The sequence below is a fragment of the Microcebus murinus genome, chromosome 3 (genome assembly GCF_040939455.1).
Source record: "Microcebus murinus isolate Inina chromosome 3, M.murinus_Inina_mat1.0, whole genome shotgun sequence".
Taxonomy (NCBI): domain Eukaryota; kingdom Metazoa; phylum Chordata; class Mammalia; order Primates; family Cheirogaleidae; genus Microcebus; species Microcebus murinus.
Genome location: NC_134106.1, coordinates 109138785 through 109152789, shown reverse-complemented (window position 1 = coordinate 109152789; position 14005 = coordinate 109138785).

Below are 14005 nucleotides of genomic sequence, written 5' to 3'. Positions count from 1 at the left end.
TTAAATAATTATTCTCATATAAATATTGAATGAACACGTTAAGATACTATGTAGCTAATTGACTAATGAGGGATCCAATAAGATGTTAAAACTGGTTTAAAAGACAATTCCGTATGGCAGGAACTATTTGTATTACCTCACCAAGAAAACATATGCCTCATTATTCTTTCTCCACGAGTCATTTTTTACTTTTACAGCATCAATCCTCAACCTTTGTGGCACCAGGGACAGTTTTCATGGAAGACAATTTTTCCATGGACCAGGGATGGGGAGATGGTTCTGGGATGATTCAAGCACATTACATTTATTGTGCACTTTATTTATACTATTATTACATTGCAATATACAATGAAATAATTATACAATCACCACAGGTTGGGGATCCCTGATTTACAGAATTCCAAAGTAGAGCAAACCAATGAAAAACAAAAGCCTTTATAGCATCAAACATATCCTAAGGGTCACTAGACAATATACAAACATTTCACATAAACAACTCCCAGTAATTTTTTTTCTATTTTATTATTTTACAATTTTCTCCACAAATTTTTTAAAAATGTGCATTCATATTCTTGAGACAAATATATTTCGATGTTTATTAAAATGAAAATGATTATTATCTTCCAACAGGATGAAATAACTTATATTACTCCTCATAGCAGTGGAGTTTTTCTCCATAAGGCAAAGGGAAATCCTGGGATTCATTTATTTTCTTGACTGAAGTAAATACCAGAAAGAGATCTACCAAGAAACATAGTTTGTAAGTATCAGACATCACAAAAGAGGTGAGATATTTGAATATATGAGGATATATATTTTTAAATACCAGTGGCATAAATGCCATGCATTTGCTGGCAACTTCAACAAATCCGTAAAATTCTCAAAAATAATCAAATCTTCCTTTTCTCCATTATTATGCATGAATAAATGAAGTGTCAGGAGAAAGTATGGCTTTGACAAATTTGCATGCATTTAACAATCCTCCCTCCTGATATAACTAAACAAATCATTGACAGCAGAAAAGTCAGTAACTATTTAGAAGGTATTCAGTCACCGCAAGTTAAAACTCACTTTTTAAGAGGATGGATGGATAAGCAATTTCCCATGGAATAATCTAATTTCCTAGCAAGTTTGCCTGTCCTTTTCCTTTGCTCTCCTACACATGTTGTTAGCTATTTTTGCTGGCCTCTGTTAAGGTACAGCTTTCGCCCAGATCTGGACAATGGCCTCTGATGCTTCTTCATCTGGTAATACTGGTGGCCCTGATCCTATCTTGCATGTCAGGTCTATACACTGTGTTTCTTCTGCTCCAAGCTCAAGCTACTCCTCTAGCTGTAGCTCTCTCAACTACTTCTGAACTCCTTTTTGTAAGATTGGGGACACTGGGCCACTAGGAAACCCACCCGAACCCAGACTTAGGTCAAACACAGTAGTGTTGGGCCCCTTCTTAGTATTTTACCTGTATCGAAACCTCCACATATCCTTTTGGACTCTTAAATTTCCTACCGGCTCAAATTTTGTGTTTTTCCCTTATTGAGGAAACCTACAAATTTTTAATTTCTTAAATTCTTTCACATTCCTTTCTCATCTATGACATATGATAAAGTGTATATGCTATGAGTTCTCTAGTTTTGGTCTTTTATATGCAAAACCACATTTTAAGAACTCCAAAGAAAAGCCTTTTATTTACTCAAATTCTTGAAAAGCACTTTGGTTTTCAAGTTATTGCATTTGCTAAATATTTAATATGTTTGCTTAAGGCCTCAACAACTAGGAATTTGACAATTTATTCTTTCTTTACTATTTCTATAATGAATAATGGTAAAAGTTTAAACAGCTCATAGACTTTTATTAAAATATGTCAAAATAGTTATTTTACTGTAGGTAAAAATTCTATTAGTAGAGTTATTTGGAGTCAGTATGCCAGAGGAACTCTAGTGTTACTGCCTTTTATAGAATAATTTAAAATAAATGCAAAAAAATGAGTTTTATTTTTATGTTTTAGAACCTTCAGTTTGATTCCTTCCTTTTCCCATGCTACTGTTATGTAGACCAAAATTAGTGTGTATTTGGTTGTCTTGTATATTTCAGTATTCATAACTACATGTCAAGAAGTTATGACTTCCCTTATATTGTAAAAGAGAAGGTCAAAATATAGCAAAGACATATCAGTTCATCATTATTGGACACATGGCTTAGCATAACCAAAAATAGCCTGAGTAGTATTCTAAGGAATATGTAAAATCTCAGAGGACACACAAAGTCCTATAAACTATTTATTTAACAATTAATTCTTCCTATGCTAAGTTACTTAGTCTCCCCATGTACACTCATGTAACTGAAATTTTTGTAACTCTAGATCTCCATGGCAGATCTTGTCTTGGCTTCCTGAAGTATTATGCTACACATGAACCATGTAAAAAGAATGTGCCGTGTGAATGGATATATATGGCAGAAATATAAGAATGGTAGAATAAAATGAGATCTAGGGTTCACTTTAATGTTTTGCAATAACTGAGGCCACCAAGTAGGTGGGATCTAATTTATTATCCAAACTATGACATTTTAAAAGTAACAACGGGCACTAATAATCATTATTCTGGGATATCATCCCTGCACTGAGACTTTCCCAGACAAACTGGGTCACACTGTCAAACTAACTTAAAAGGCCAATACTGGGAAATATTTGTCCCAACTTGGTAATAAAAAATAATAGACCTGCTACAACTGATATAAATATATACTCACATATAGTGATTCTGATTCTCATAGGTGATGCCTCTTTGGCTTTCTTATTACTACTTAGCAAATGTCTTTTCCTTCCTCTCACCCTCCCTCCTTCCTTTTCTTTCTTTTTCTCTCTCTTTCTCTCCCTCTATCCTATCCTTTCCTCTCTTTCTCTCTCTTTTTTGGATTTTTTCCTAACTTTCTCCTCCACCTACAGTCACATCATAATACATTCTTTTTATTCTTATCCCTGAGCCTTCTCATGTTTCTATTTTTATATATTCCTTCTCCCTTTTTTAAGACAAATACCTATTTGCTATTTAATATTCAACTAAATATGTCTTGCTCAGGGAGATTTTTCCTGGACTCTTTAGACAGTTATGGGGCCTATTGTATTATCTTATAATGCTTAAAGTTTATTATTTTGGAATACTTATATTTTTAATTTAAAATTTTTACAAAATACAGATGCATGTATGAATTAAAAGGGTAAAAAATGGTGTAGTAATAACTTGTTTTTACCATTTATTTCTATACTTACACACAAAATAAATACACACTTTCTTTAACTCCATAACCTTGAATAGAGTTATACATTTTATTGTTTTTATTGCAACACAATTCAGTGCTCAAATATACTTGTATAAAAACATTTCACAAATAAACTAGAAGATATAGTATGATTATGATGATATTTTCTTATATTACCTTGTTTTACCTAGAGAAATTTGTTTTTGTTGTTGTGTAATCCTAAATTTTCTATCTTACAAATTAATTCCTAAAGTCATTGCCACAAGTTCATGTTTCTTTCCAATAAATTTAAAAATATCAGTTATTCTGTATTAATCTTTATGTTTTTTTTGAAAGATAATTTCTTGCAAAGTTTCTCTCTCCTGTGCTTATACCATGTTTTATACTTTTTGATTCATTCCTTTGTTTGGAGAAGCGATTCCTCCACGAATAACATGAGAAACAATGAATGACAGCCAAAGGCTAAGAGGTAAATCATGGCATACTGTATTTATAGTTTGGCTGGGTATGTAAATTTATGTTGTAATCATTCTTCTTTGGAGATTTAATGAGACTGTTGTCTAGTTTCTGAAATTGTTGCTGAAGAGCTAATGTTTTGGTGATGTAGATTGTTTTATGGTAACTTTCTCACTCTCTTCCCCATCATCCTATTTCAGGAAACTTTTAGAATTTTTGCTTCATCTCCATATTCTGAAATTTCATGATAGTTACCTTTGCTATGGTCATATATTATTAATTTACTTGGCACTCAGTTGACCATTTCAGTCTAAACTCATCTCCCTTTTATTTCTGGGAATTAAAAAATATAAACTTTGATAGCATTTTCTCATTCTTTGCTTTTTCTTTTGTAATAATTTTAGTCAAATATTAAGTTTTCTAATCTTAACTCTATTTTTTTCCTGTTGTATTGTCCATGTCTTTTTTTCTTTTTAACTTTTCTATTCATGAATTTTCTCAAATTCAAACTTTATCTTCTAATGATTCTAAACAAGTCTATATATTAGTTAGGGATAGATTTTGTTTTATTATAATCTAATATTCCGAAATATAAGTGGCTTAAGCAACATAGAATGTGTTTAATTCTTGCAAAATTTAGATATGAAGTTAGGTAGCCAGGACTGGAATGGTAGTCCTATTATGACATCAAGGACTAAGGATTCCATATTTCTGTTCCACTATCTTAGTCAATGGCTTGAATGACTTCTCTCTTTAAAAAGGATGTGTAGTCTAAGATGGTTGCTGGAACTCCAATAAATTTGCCTTCCTTGCAAGGCAGAAGAAGGGAATAAAAAGCTCTTTCTACTTTAATTAGTTAATTATAGCAGCTTCCCTCATAATCCCAAAAGTAACTCTCTGTCTACATCTTTTTGGTCAAAACTTACATCAGCACACTTTTGCACTTGAGAACATTGGATACCTTAGTCTTTAATTTTACTGTCAATGTAAATTGAGTTCTGCTGCCCAGGAGGAAGCATAGACAACAGTTTCTACTAAAGGACATATTATTGTTCTCAAGATGCATTTTGTCATACCATTATGTTATTGCTATGAATACAATAGCTTCATTTAATCCTCTGAAGAGTCTGAGAATGTGCATAATATATATATTTTCTTTTTCCTGAATTATCATTATATCCTCCAAGTTCCATTTTATTCTTATTGCTTTAATCTCTGTTTTTCATGTTCTCAAATATTAAATGAATCTATGCTGCTCACTCACATTTAAGTGTAGGACACCCAAAGAAGAACTAATTATAATCTATAACTCTAGGGTGGGGAAAATTTGTGAACTTCAATATATGACCCATTTGCTATGTGAGTTTTGAGGGGAAACTACAACTGTCAGAAATATTGAATTATTATTCTTCTGTTTATGCTCCTAAATGTCTCTAAACAGAATTATCTGATATGCAGCCTAGCAGACATAAACATCAACTTCAAATTTAAATGAGGAAAGGAGGGTGAGGTTAGCCATGCAGGTATTCCTTAAATCCAGTGGCCCAGCTCTCCCTGATGATATGGCTTCAGTCTCCAAAGTACTTAGGGTGCTTCCTTTCCAGTTCATCCTAACCACCTTCAGATTTCCCTTGCCTGTGAGAGGTTCTTGCTCTCTGACTATCTGGTATGGTAAAGAGGACTTCAGGAACCAATTTCTAATTAATGCATTTTAATCAGTAATGTTACATGATGAGAGATATATTTTACCTCTCTGGAGGGAGTACGAAGAATGAATAGGATGGAGATAACCTGGAGAAACAGAGTGTTTAGTAAGTGATTACCATGTCCCAGTTGGCAAGTGATAAAGGTATGCAATTGAGGCAGGAACAGTGAGAATAAAGATAATTTCTTTCTACTTTCACAAAGACAAAGTAATTGGATTCACATAAAGACAATTCATATTGTTTCCAATACATACAGTAAAACACGACTAAATACTAAATTCTTCTTTGTTACCTAAAACTCCATTGCATTTGCTTTCTATAATAAACATCCACCCTTTGGATTTACCTATTAAAATAGACAGTTTGACGCTATGCACATTGTATCTTTGACAATGTAGACAAGTGCAGAAGAGTATTCAATTCCAAAAAATCCAAGAGTTTTTTGAGAAAGTATTAAATTAGTTCTGTACTCTATTTTATACATATTAATTAGGACAGGTGATGTTTTAGCAAAGTTTTAACTAAGGATTTTATACTAGATTTTAATTAATACAAATTGAAACAAACATCTAACAGTTAATTGTCTTTAAGGTAAAACTATAGAGCAATAAAATGAGATTAAAATTTTTTTATCATTTAATCTGAATGACAAACTTTAACTCTTTCCAGGTCTGTAAAATGAAAAAAAAAAAAAAACAGTAAACACAGTAGGTATTTTTTAGAAGAAAATTGCTAATTTCATGTAGGTAATGCTCTCTAATCTCACTGTAATTATATTTTTTGCTTCATAGAAAAATGTAATCACTACAGATGTAAAAGAATGACTATCATCTTAGAAAGCACTATGTATAATCTTGCTATCACAGTAGATGTGTTTACCTTTATGTAAGACCTTTGAGGTTCAGAAATTTCAGTGCTATGTTTAAAAATCACTTGCTTAATATGTTATTGCAAGGAGAAGATATTGCCAGAATAAATGGCTATTAAATATAATGTTGTATTTGAATAAAATTTAAATGTATTGTCTCTGCCTGTGAATACCTCTTCCTCCTTTTTTAATTTTAATTTTTTCGTTTTCTTCTGATTGTGGTTAGGTAGAAGTTTGGATGTCTTTACTCACTAAAAGGAGTAGGCCTGGCTAAGAGATATAGAAATAGTTCCTTGTTTTGTTTTAACCTTTTTATAATTAAGGTAACAAAAAAGAATATTAAATGTTACTTTTACAAAAACTATGATTTGTGTGATATTAGTTTTAACTTTTGAGGAAGAACTTAGTACCTAAAACATGTATCTAGGGTTTAATTCATATTGCACTAATTGTGATTATTTATAATAATTTCACTATTTATTAAACCAGTGCATAATACTATCAGTAAAGTTCTATCATGATCTCCACTGACAACAGGTAAAATGGAAAGCTTAAGAACTCTGTAACCCTAACAATATTTGTACCCCCATAATATGAAAAAATAAAATAAAAAAATAATAAAATAAAAAAAAGAACTTTGAAAGAAAGATACTCTGCATGAAGAGAACTTAGATAAAACTGCTCTAAGACTTTATTTTATAATTTTGTCTGAGAGACAGCACTAAAATTCCCCTTTGTTATGAGGAATTAAATAATTAAGTTGATGATAAAATAGATTAATAAATAACTTCAATAATGTATTCAGTGGGCTACAATAAGGATTCAATATTAAATTCTTTTTATTAATTTATTTTTTGTACTTTTTTATTCCTTCATATTATGGGAGTACAAATATTGTTAGGGTTACATATCTTGCCCCTCCCCCCCCATGCCAGAGCTTCTAGCGTGTCCAGCCTCCAGGTGGTGCGCACCGCACCCACCGTGTGAGTACATACCCTTCCCCTCAATTCTTACCCATCACTTTTCCTCCCCAATTTTATGTAAGTATCTGACTTATGATTTTTAGACTTTTTGTTTTAATTTTTCTCATTAATTAGCTAGTTTTTAAAAAGTGTATACTAGGTACATTTAGTATCAATAAATGTAAGAGCTTATTATTCATTGATCATAAGTCTACAAACAGGCAAAATGCAATGGCAAGAATTGTGCAGCATATTGTTTATTGATTGCCTTTTAGATAGTTGCAAAAACAGTGACCTGGTAGTGCCATGCCGTTTACTTTATTCTATATATACTTAACTAACTCACAATTTGCAAAGATCATTAAATGAAGGGAGGTTTAGACAATGTGAACAAAATGATCTGAAGAATATTAGATTAATATGAGAAATTTTAAAAAGGCAATAGTAAAGCGACAAAGATAGGGCTTAAAAGCTATTATCTGAATGCTGGTCCTTGTTTAAAATATGGAATACTCTGACTTAATTTTGCTTACTTTGAAGATTTACCACTGATTTTTTTTAATATAGATAATTGAAAAGTAGTTCAGGAACTGAAAACACTAATCCTCAAATTCATAAGAAAATACAGGGCATCCAAAATATCCAAAACAATCTTGAAAAAGAAGAGAAAAGTTGGAGGACTCACACGTCCTGATTTTAAAACTAACTGCAAATCTACAGAATCAAAACAGGGTGACAATGACATAATAACAGATATACAGACTAATGCAATAGAATTAAGAATCCAGAAATAATCTCACACATCTATGGTCAGTTGATTTCTACAAGATGTCAAGGACACCCAATGGGGAAAGGATAGGCTATGCAGCAAATGGTGCTGCACAACTGGATTCTCACATGCCAAAGAATGCAGTTGGACCTCAACCTCACATCATACCTGAAAAATCAATTCAAAATGGATCAGTAGCCCCATTATAAAAGCTGAAATAATCAACTTAAGAATAAAACATGAGTAAGTTTCATGACCATGGGATAGAAGATAGATTATTGACATGACACCAAAAGCATGAAAAATAAAACAAACAAATTTAAAAATTGGAATTATTCATCAGTAAAAACTTTTGTGAATCAAATAATGTTACCAAGAAAGTAAAAAGACAATCTACAGAATGGGAGAATATATTTGCAAATCAGATATTTGTTAAGGGCTCAATATCCAGAATATATAAAATATTTATACAACTCAACAGCAAAAAATAAACAACCCATCTTAAAAAATGTATAAAGGAATTGAATAGATATTTCTCCAAAGAAGATATACATTTGTAGCAAAGATAGCATCACTGATTGTTAGAGAAATGCAAATCAAAACCACAGTGAGTTATACTTGAAACTCACTTAGATGGCTATAATAAATGGGACATGATCAAACTACAAAGCTTCTGCACAGCCAAAGAAATAGTCATGAAAGTAAACAGACAACCTACAGAATGGGAGAAAATTTTTGCATCCTATGCATCCGATAAGGGACTGATAACTAGAATATACTTAGAACTCACGAAAATTAGGAAGAAAAAATCAAATAACCCCATTAAAAAGTGGGCAAAGGACTTGAACAGAAATTTTTCTAAAGAAGACAGAAGAATGGCCAACAAACATATGAAGAAATGCTCAACATCTCTAATCATCAGGGAAATGCAAATCAAAACCACAATGAGATATCACTTAACCCCAGTGAGAATGGCCTTTATCAAAAAATCTCCAAACAATAAATGCTGGCGTGGTTGCGGAGAGAGAGGAACACTCCTACACTGCTGGTGGGACTGCAAACTAGTTCAACCTCTGTGGAAAGCAATATGGAGATACCTTAAAGTGATACAAGTGAATCTACCATTTGATCCAGCAATCCCATTGCTGGGCATCTACCCAAATGATCCAGTGACACTCTACAAAAAAGACACCTGCACTCGAATGTTTATAGCAGCACAATTCATAATTGCAAGGCTGTGGAAACAGCCCAAGTGCCCATCAATCAAAGAATGGATTAATAAAGTGTGGTATATGTACACCATGGAGTACTATTCAGCTCTAAGAAACAATGGTGATATAGCACACCTTATATTTTCCTGGTTAGAGCTGGAACCCATACTACTAAGTGAAGTATCCCAAGAATGGAAAAACAAGCACCAGATATATTCTCCAGCAAACTGGTATTAACTGAACAGCACCTAAATGGTCACATAGATACTACAGTAATAGGGTATTGGGCAGGTGGGAGGGGGGAGGGGGGCGGGTATATACATACATAGTGAGTGAGATGTGCACCATCTGGGGATGGTCATGATGGAGACTCAGACTTTTGGGGGGAGGGGGGGAATGGGCATTTATTGAAACCTTAAAATCTGTACCCCCATAATATGCCAAAATAAAAAAAAAAAATAAATAAATGCATAAATAACTTTAAAATGAAAAATGATGTGTTGGCAAGGATGTAGAAGCATCGAAACTCTCATTCATTATTAGTGGGAATGTAAGATGGTACAGCCACAGTGTTAAACATAGAATTACATCTGACCAGCAATTTCACTCCTAGGTATATCTCCACAGAACTAACAGGCGAAACGCAGACAGACACTTGTATGTAATTGTTTATTGTAACATTATTCACAAAAGCCAAAAGGTGAAAACAAACCAAATGTACATCAACAGATGAATCAACAAATAAAATGTATGATGTATACAAATGATGGAATAGTAATATTTAGCCATAAAAGGAATATAGTTCTGATACTACAAAATGGGTAACCCTTGAAAACATTACGCTACAGTAAAATATGCCACATACAAAAGTACAAATAGTGTATGATTCTGCTCATCTGACATATCTAGAAGGCAAAATCACAGAGACAGTTGATTTGAATGTCATCATGGGGTGCAGTGAAGAAAGAAGGAGGAGTTATTGCATAATGGGTACAGAATTTGTCTGGCTGATGGAAAAGCTTTGAACTAGATAGTGGTGATGGTTGCACAGCGTTGTGAATAGAGTTAATGCCACTGAATTGCACATGTAAAAATGGTTAAAATGCCATATTTTATGTTATATATTTTTAACACAAAAAGTTTTATATATATATATATATATATCGAGAGAGAGAGAGAGTTCAAGTACATACATGAGAAAGATCTTTAGAGGTAAAACAAATCACATGAACTCATTTTCTGAATACTCTATGAAATAGGAGGGAAAACTATAGTTGAAAGAGGAAGAGTGCATACACTCAGAAACAAAAATCAAGTGGTTTATTTTTGAGTTACCAATGGTAAAGTGGTTAAAATCATTGTCTCAAAAGCGGATTCCACTCAATTTTTGTCCTGGTAAAGTCATTTAAAGATAATATATTCTTAATAATCTGAATGTATAACTGTGTATTTTCAAATGGTGTTTGGCAACCTGTAATTTTTAAATGTATTTTGAGGCACAATACCAGATACTAGAAAATTACTAAAAGAGAAAATAACATATTCTTTAGAATATAATGATTTCTAAATAAAATCCCAATGTTATTAACTGATCCATTATAAATCTCCAGAGTTTTATGATGTGGAATGCTATTGTACCCATTTATGAAAATATTTATTTTAGTTCATGCACATAATCAATGGTCAATAAATATTTGTGAAAAAAGTAATTTAAAGAAACAAAAGCACCTAAAAGAGGAGAAATATTTGTCCACAGGTCACGTTTAGAGCAATGTGAATGTTGTTTTCTAGAGGTAAAAAAGCCTTGAATGTTTCTGTACTTTGAGCATTTCACTAAGAAGCAGCTGAGTGATACTAAACTAATAATTTTACCTTAATATGGACAGTCTTTATATGGTGGATAATTAATGTTAAAATTTTAGCCAATTGATTGTTTGATGAGACCATCTTTCACAGATAAACTAAAAAGGAAAAATAAAACTTGCAAATCACATCAAATGCTAAAATTGATGACAACCATTAGAAATAGAGATACTTGTTAATGGTGATGAACATGGCCATTTTAATATTTTCAAGATAGTAAGGAAAATTATGTCCAGTAATATTTAGCAGGAAATAATTAATGTCATTTTCAGTATTCTCTATTTCATCTCTGAATTTATGATTATGATAGAAAAGAAAAAGAAAGAGAAAACAGAGATAAAGGAACAGAGAGAGAGAAGGAAAGAAAAGGGAAAGGAAGGAAAAAGAAAGGAAGAAGAAAAACAATAGGTAGATGAAGGGAGGGGGATAGGAGGGAGATAGAACTATCTTTATCTCTTCTCCTGCTGTGGTGACAAAGAAGCTCTCATATTGAGAAGGATGAGCCATTACACTAACGTCGCCTGGTTGTTGAGCCATACCATGAAGGATAGCTACTCTAAAAGGTCACCCAGAATTGCAGCAGTGTGCTGACTGTTGATTGAGTTCATACATACAAACACTCAGAAACATGTATGTGTATGGGAGTTGGTGTGAATGAAGCCACTGACTCAGAGTTGGCACTATTTATTCCTACAGCATAATCTAGTAACCTGGTAGGCATACAAAAAATTTTTTTTCTTAATGTAGATTCTTAAAAAAAAGATTCATGTCCATATAAAATTATGATTAAAATATTTTTTATTTTAATAAATAAAATAAATTTAATAAATAAAATATGCTTTTTAGTTCTGTCTCTGTGATCCTGTTGTGGTTGTATAGTGCCAAATGAGTGAATTTTTGGCATGTTAGAAGATATAGATTATCAAATTTAAATAGGCATTTAGTGGGTAATTTTCAAACAACTTCCTCATACAGTGGGTCACACTGGCATGCTTTTATCCACTGTCTATCTAAAGGATTTCTATGACATGGCTCTCTTACAGGGGCTGATACGTAGTCACAAGACCTGTGCTTACCTTTTCTCATCTTCCATTTTTGACACTACTACATCGCTGAAATGTATCATTCAGAGACCTGGGCAAGAACAGAACTGGTCCTCCGAGTATATAATTCCATATTTTGAGGTTCTAACCTCCTTCTTGAGTTCATTCTAATTATTTCTCTCCTTAATTTATTGCTAGTTTCCACAAGCATATGCATGCATGAAAGCATGAGCCAAGTGTGTCTGTGCTTGTTTAAATGTTTGGATTGTATGAAGTACCTTAAAGACTTTAAGGAAGAATGAAGAACATAAAACATCATGTGTCAAAGACAAAGTTATTGTTTGTAACTTTGCTTAATTTAATGCCCCTTTTATAATATTTTAAAAACTAATTGAAAACTGCTTAGAAATCTCTGGATAACTGTAATAGAGATTGAAGGAGAATGTTTAAAGGGAGATGGAAAGTATTAGCCACTGGAAAATCCAAGCACTTAGTATTACGTCTGCAAGCCATGTGGAAATTTCTATAGGATAATATATAAACAATATTTTAAACATCAAACTGTTTTGTATATACTTGATTACCAGATAAGATGATTTAGATCCGTGGTCCCCAACTTTTTGGCACCAAGGACTGCTTTCGTGGAAGACAATTTTCCACAGGACAGGGAGTGAGGGGATGAGCAGTGAGCAGAGGCAGAGCTCAGGAGGGATGCAAGTGAGCAATGGGGAACAGCTGTAAACGCAGATGAACTTCACTTGCATGCCTTCCATTCATCCCCTGCTGTATGGTCCAATTCCTAAGTTTCATGGAAGACAATTTTTTCTGGGGGCAGGGGTGGAAGTGGTAGGTGGACTCAGGCAGTGATGCATTGCTGGTTCCTAACAGGCCACTGGCAGTATTGGGCCATGGCCTAGGGGTTGGGGACTGCAGATCTAGAGAACTATGGCAAATATTTAGATAGTTAATATTGTCAGTATATTAGAATATAGTGAAAACCATCTTTGTGTAAGGGTTACATTTTTAAATTGTTGGTAGTTTGATAATCTCTAAGATTGCATTAGAAAAACAAGAAATAATAAAAATGAATAGTTTCTAATTACATCTTTCTTTTCCAATTTTTTTACATTTTTATGAATACATAATAGTTATACATATTTATGGGGTACATGTGGTATTTTGATACACATATACAATGTATAATGATAAAATCTGGGTAACTGGGATATCCATTGCCTGCAACATTTGTCATTTCTTTGTTTGGGGAATATTCCAAATCTTCCTGCTTGATATTTTGAAATATATAATAAATTATGATTTGCCACAGTTGCTCTATCATGCTACTGAACACTATAAATTATTCCTTCTGCTGAACATTATATTTGTACCCACTAACCAACCCCTGGTTCATCCCTAACAGCACACTAACCTACACAACCTTTGGAAACCACCTTTTATTCACTACCCATGACATCAAGTTTTTATCTCTCACATATGAGTGAAATCATTTTATATTTATCTTTATGTGCCTGGCTTATTTTAATTTTCATAATGTCCTCAAGTTCCATTATGTTGCTGAAAATGACAGTATTCCATTCCTTTTATGGCTGAATAATATTCCATTATGTATATATACCATATTTTCTTTATCCATTCTTTTGTTGATGGGCACTTTAGTTCATTCCATTCTTGTTCATTGTGATTAGTGCTACAATAAACACATGGGTATGAATATACTGATTTTTTAATATATATATAGAAAGAGATAAGATTGTAGTTCTATGTTTAGTTTTCTGAGGAAACTCCATATTGTTTTCATAGTGAATGTACTAATTTACATTCCCACTGACAGTGAATTAGTTTTCCCCT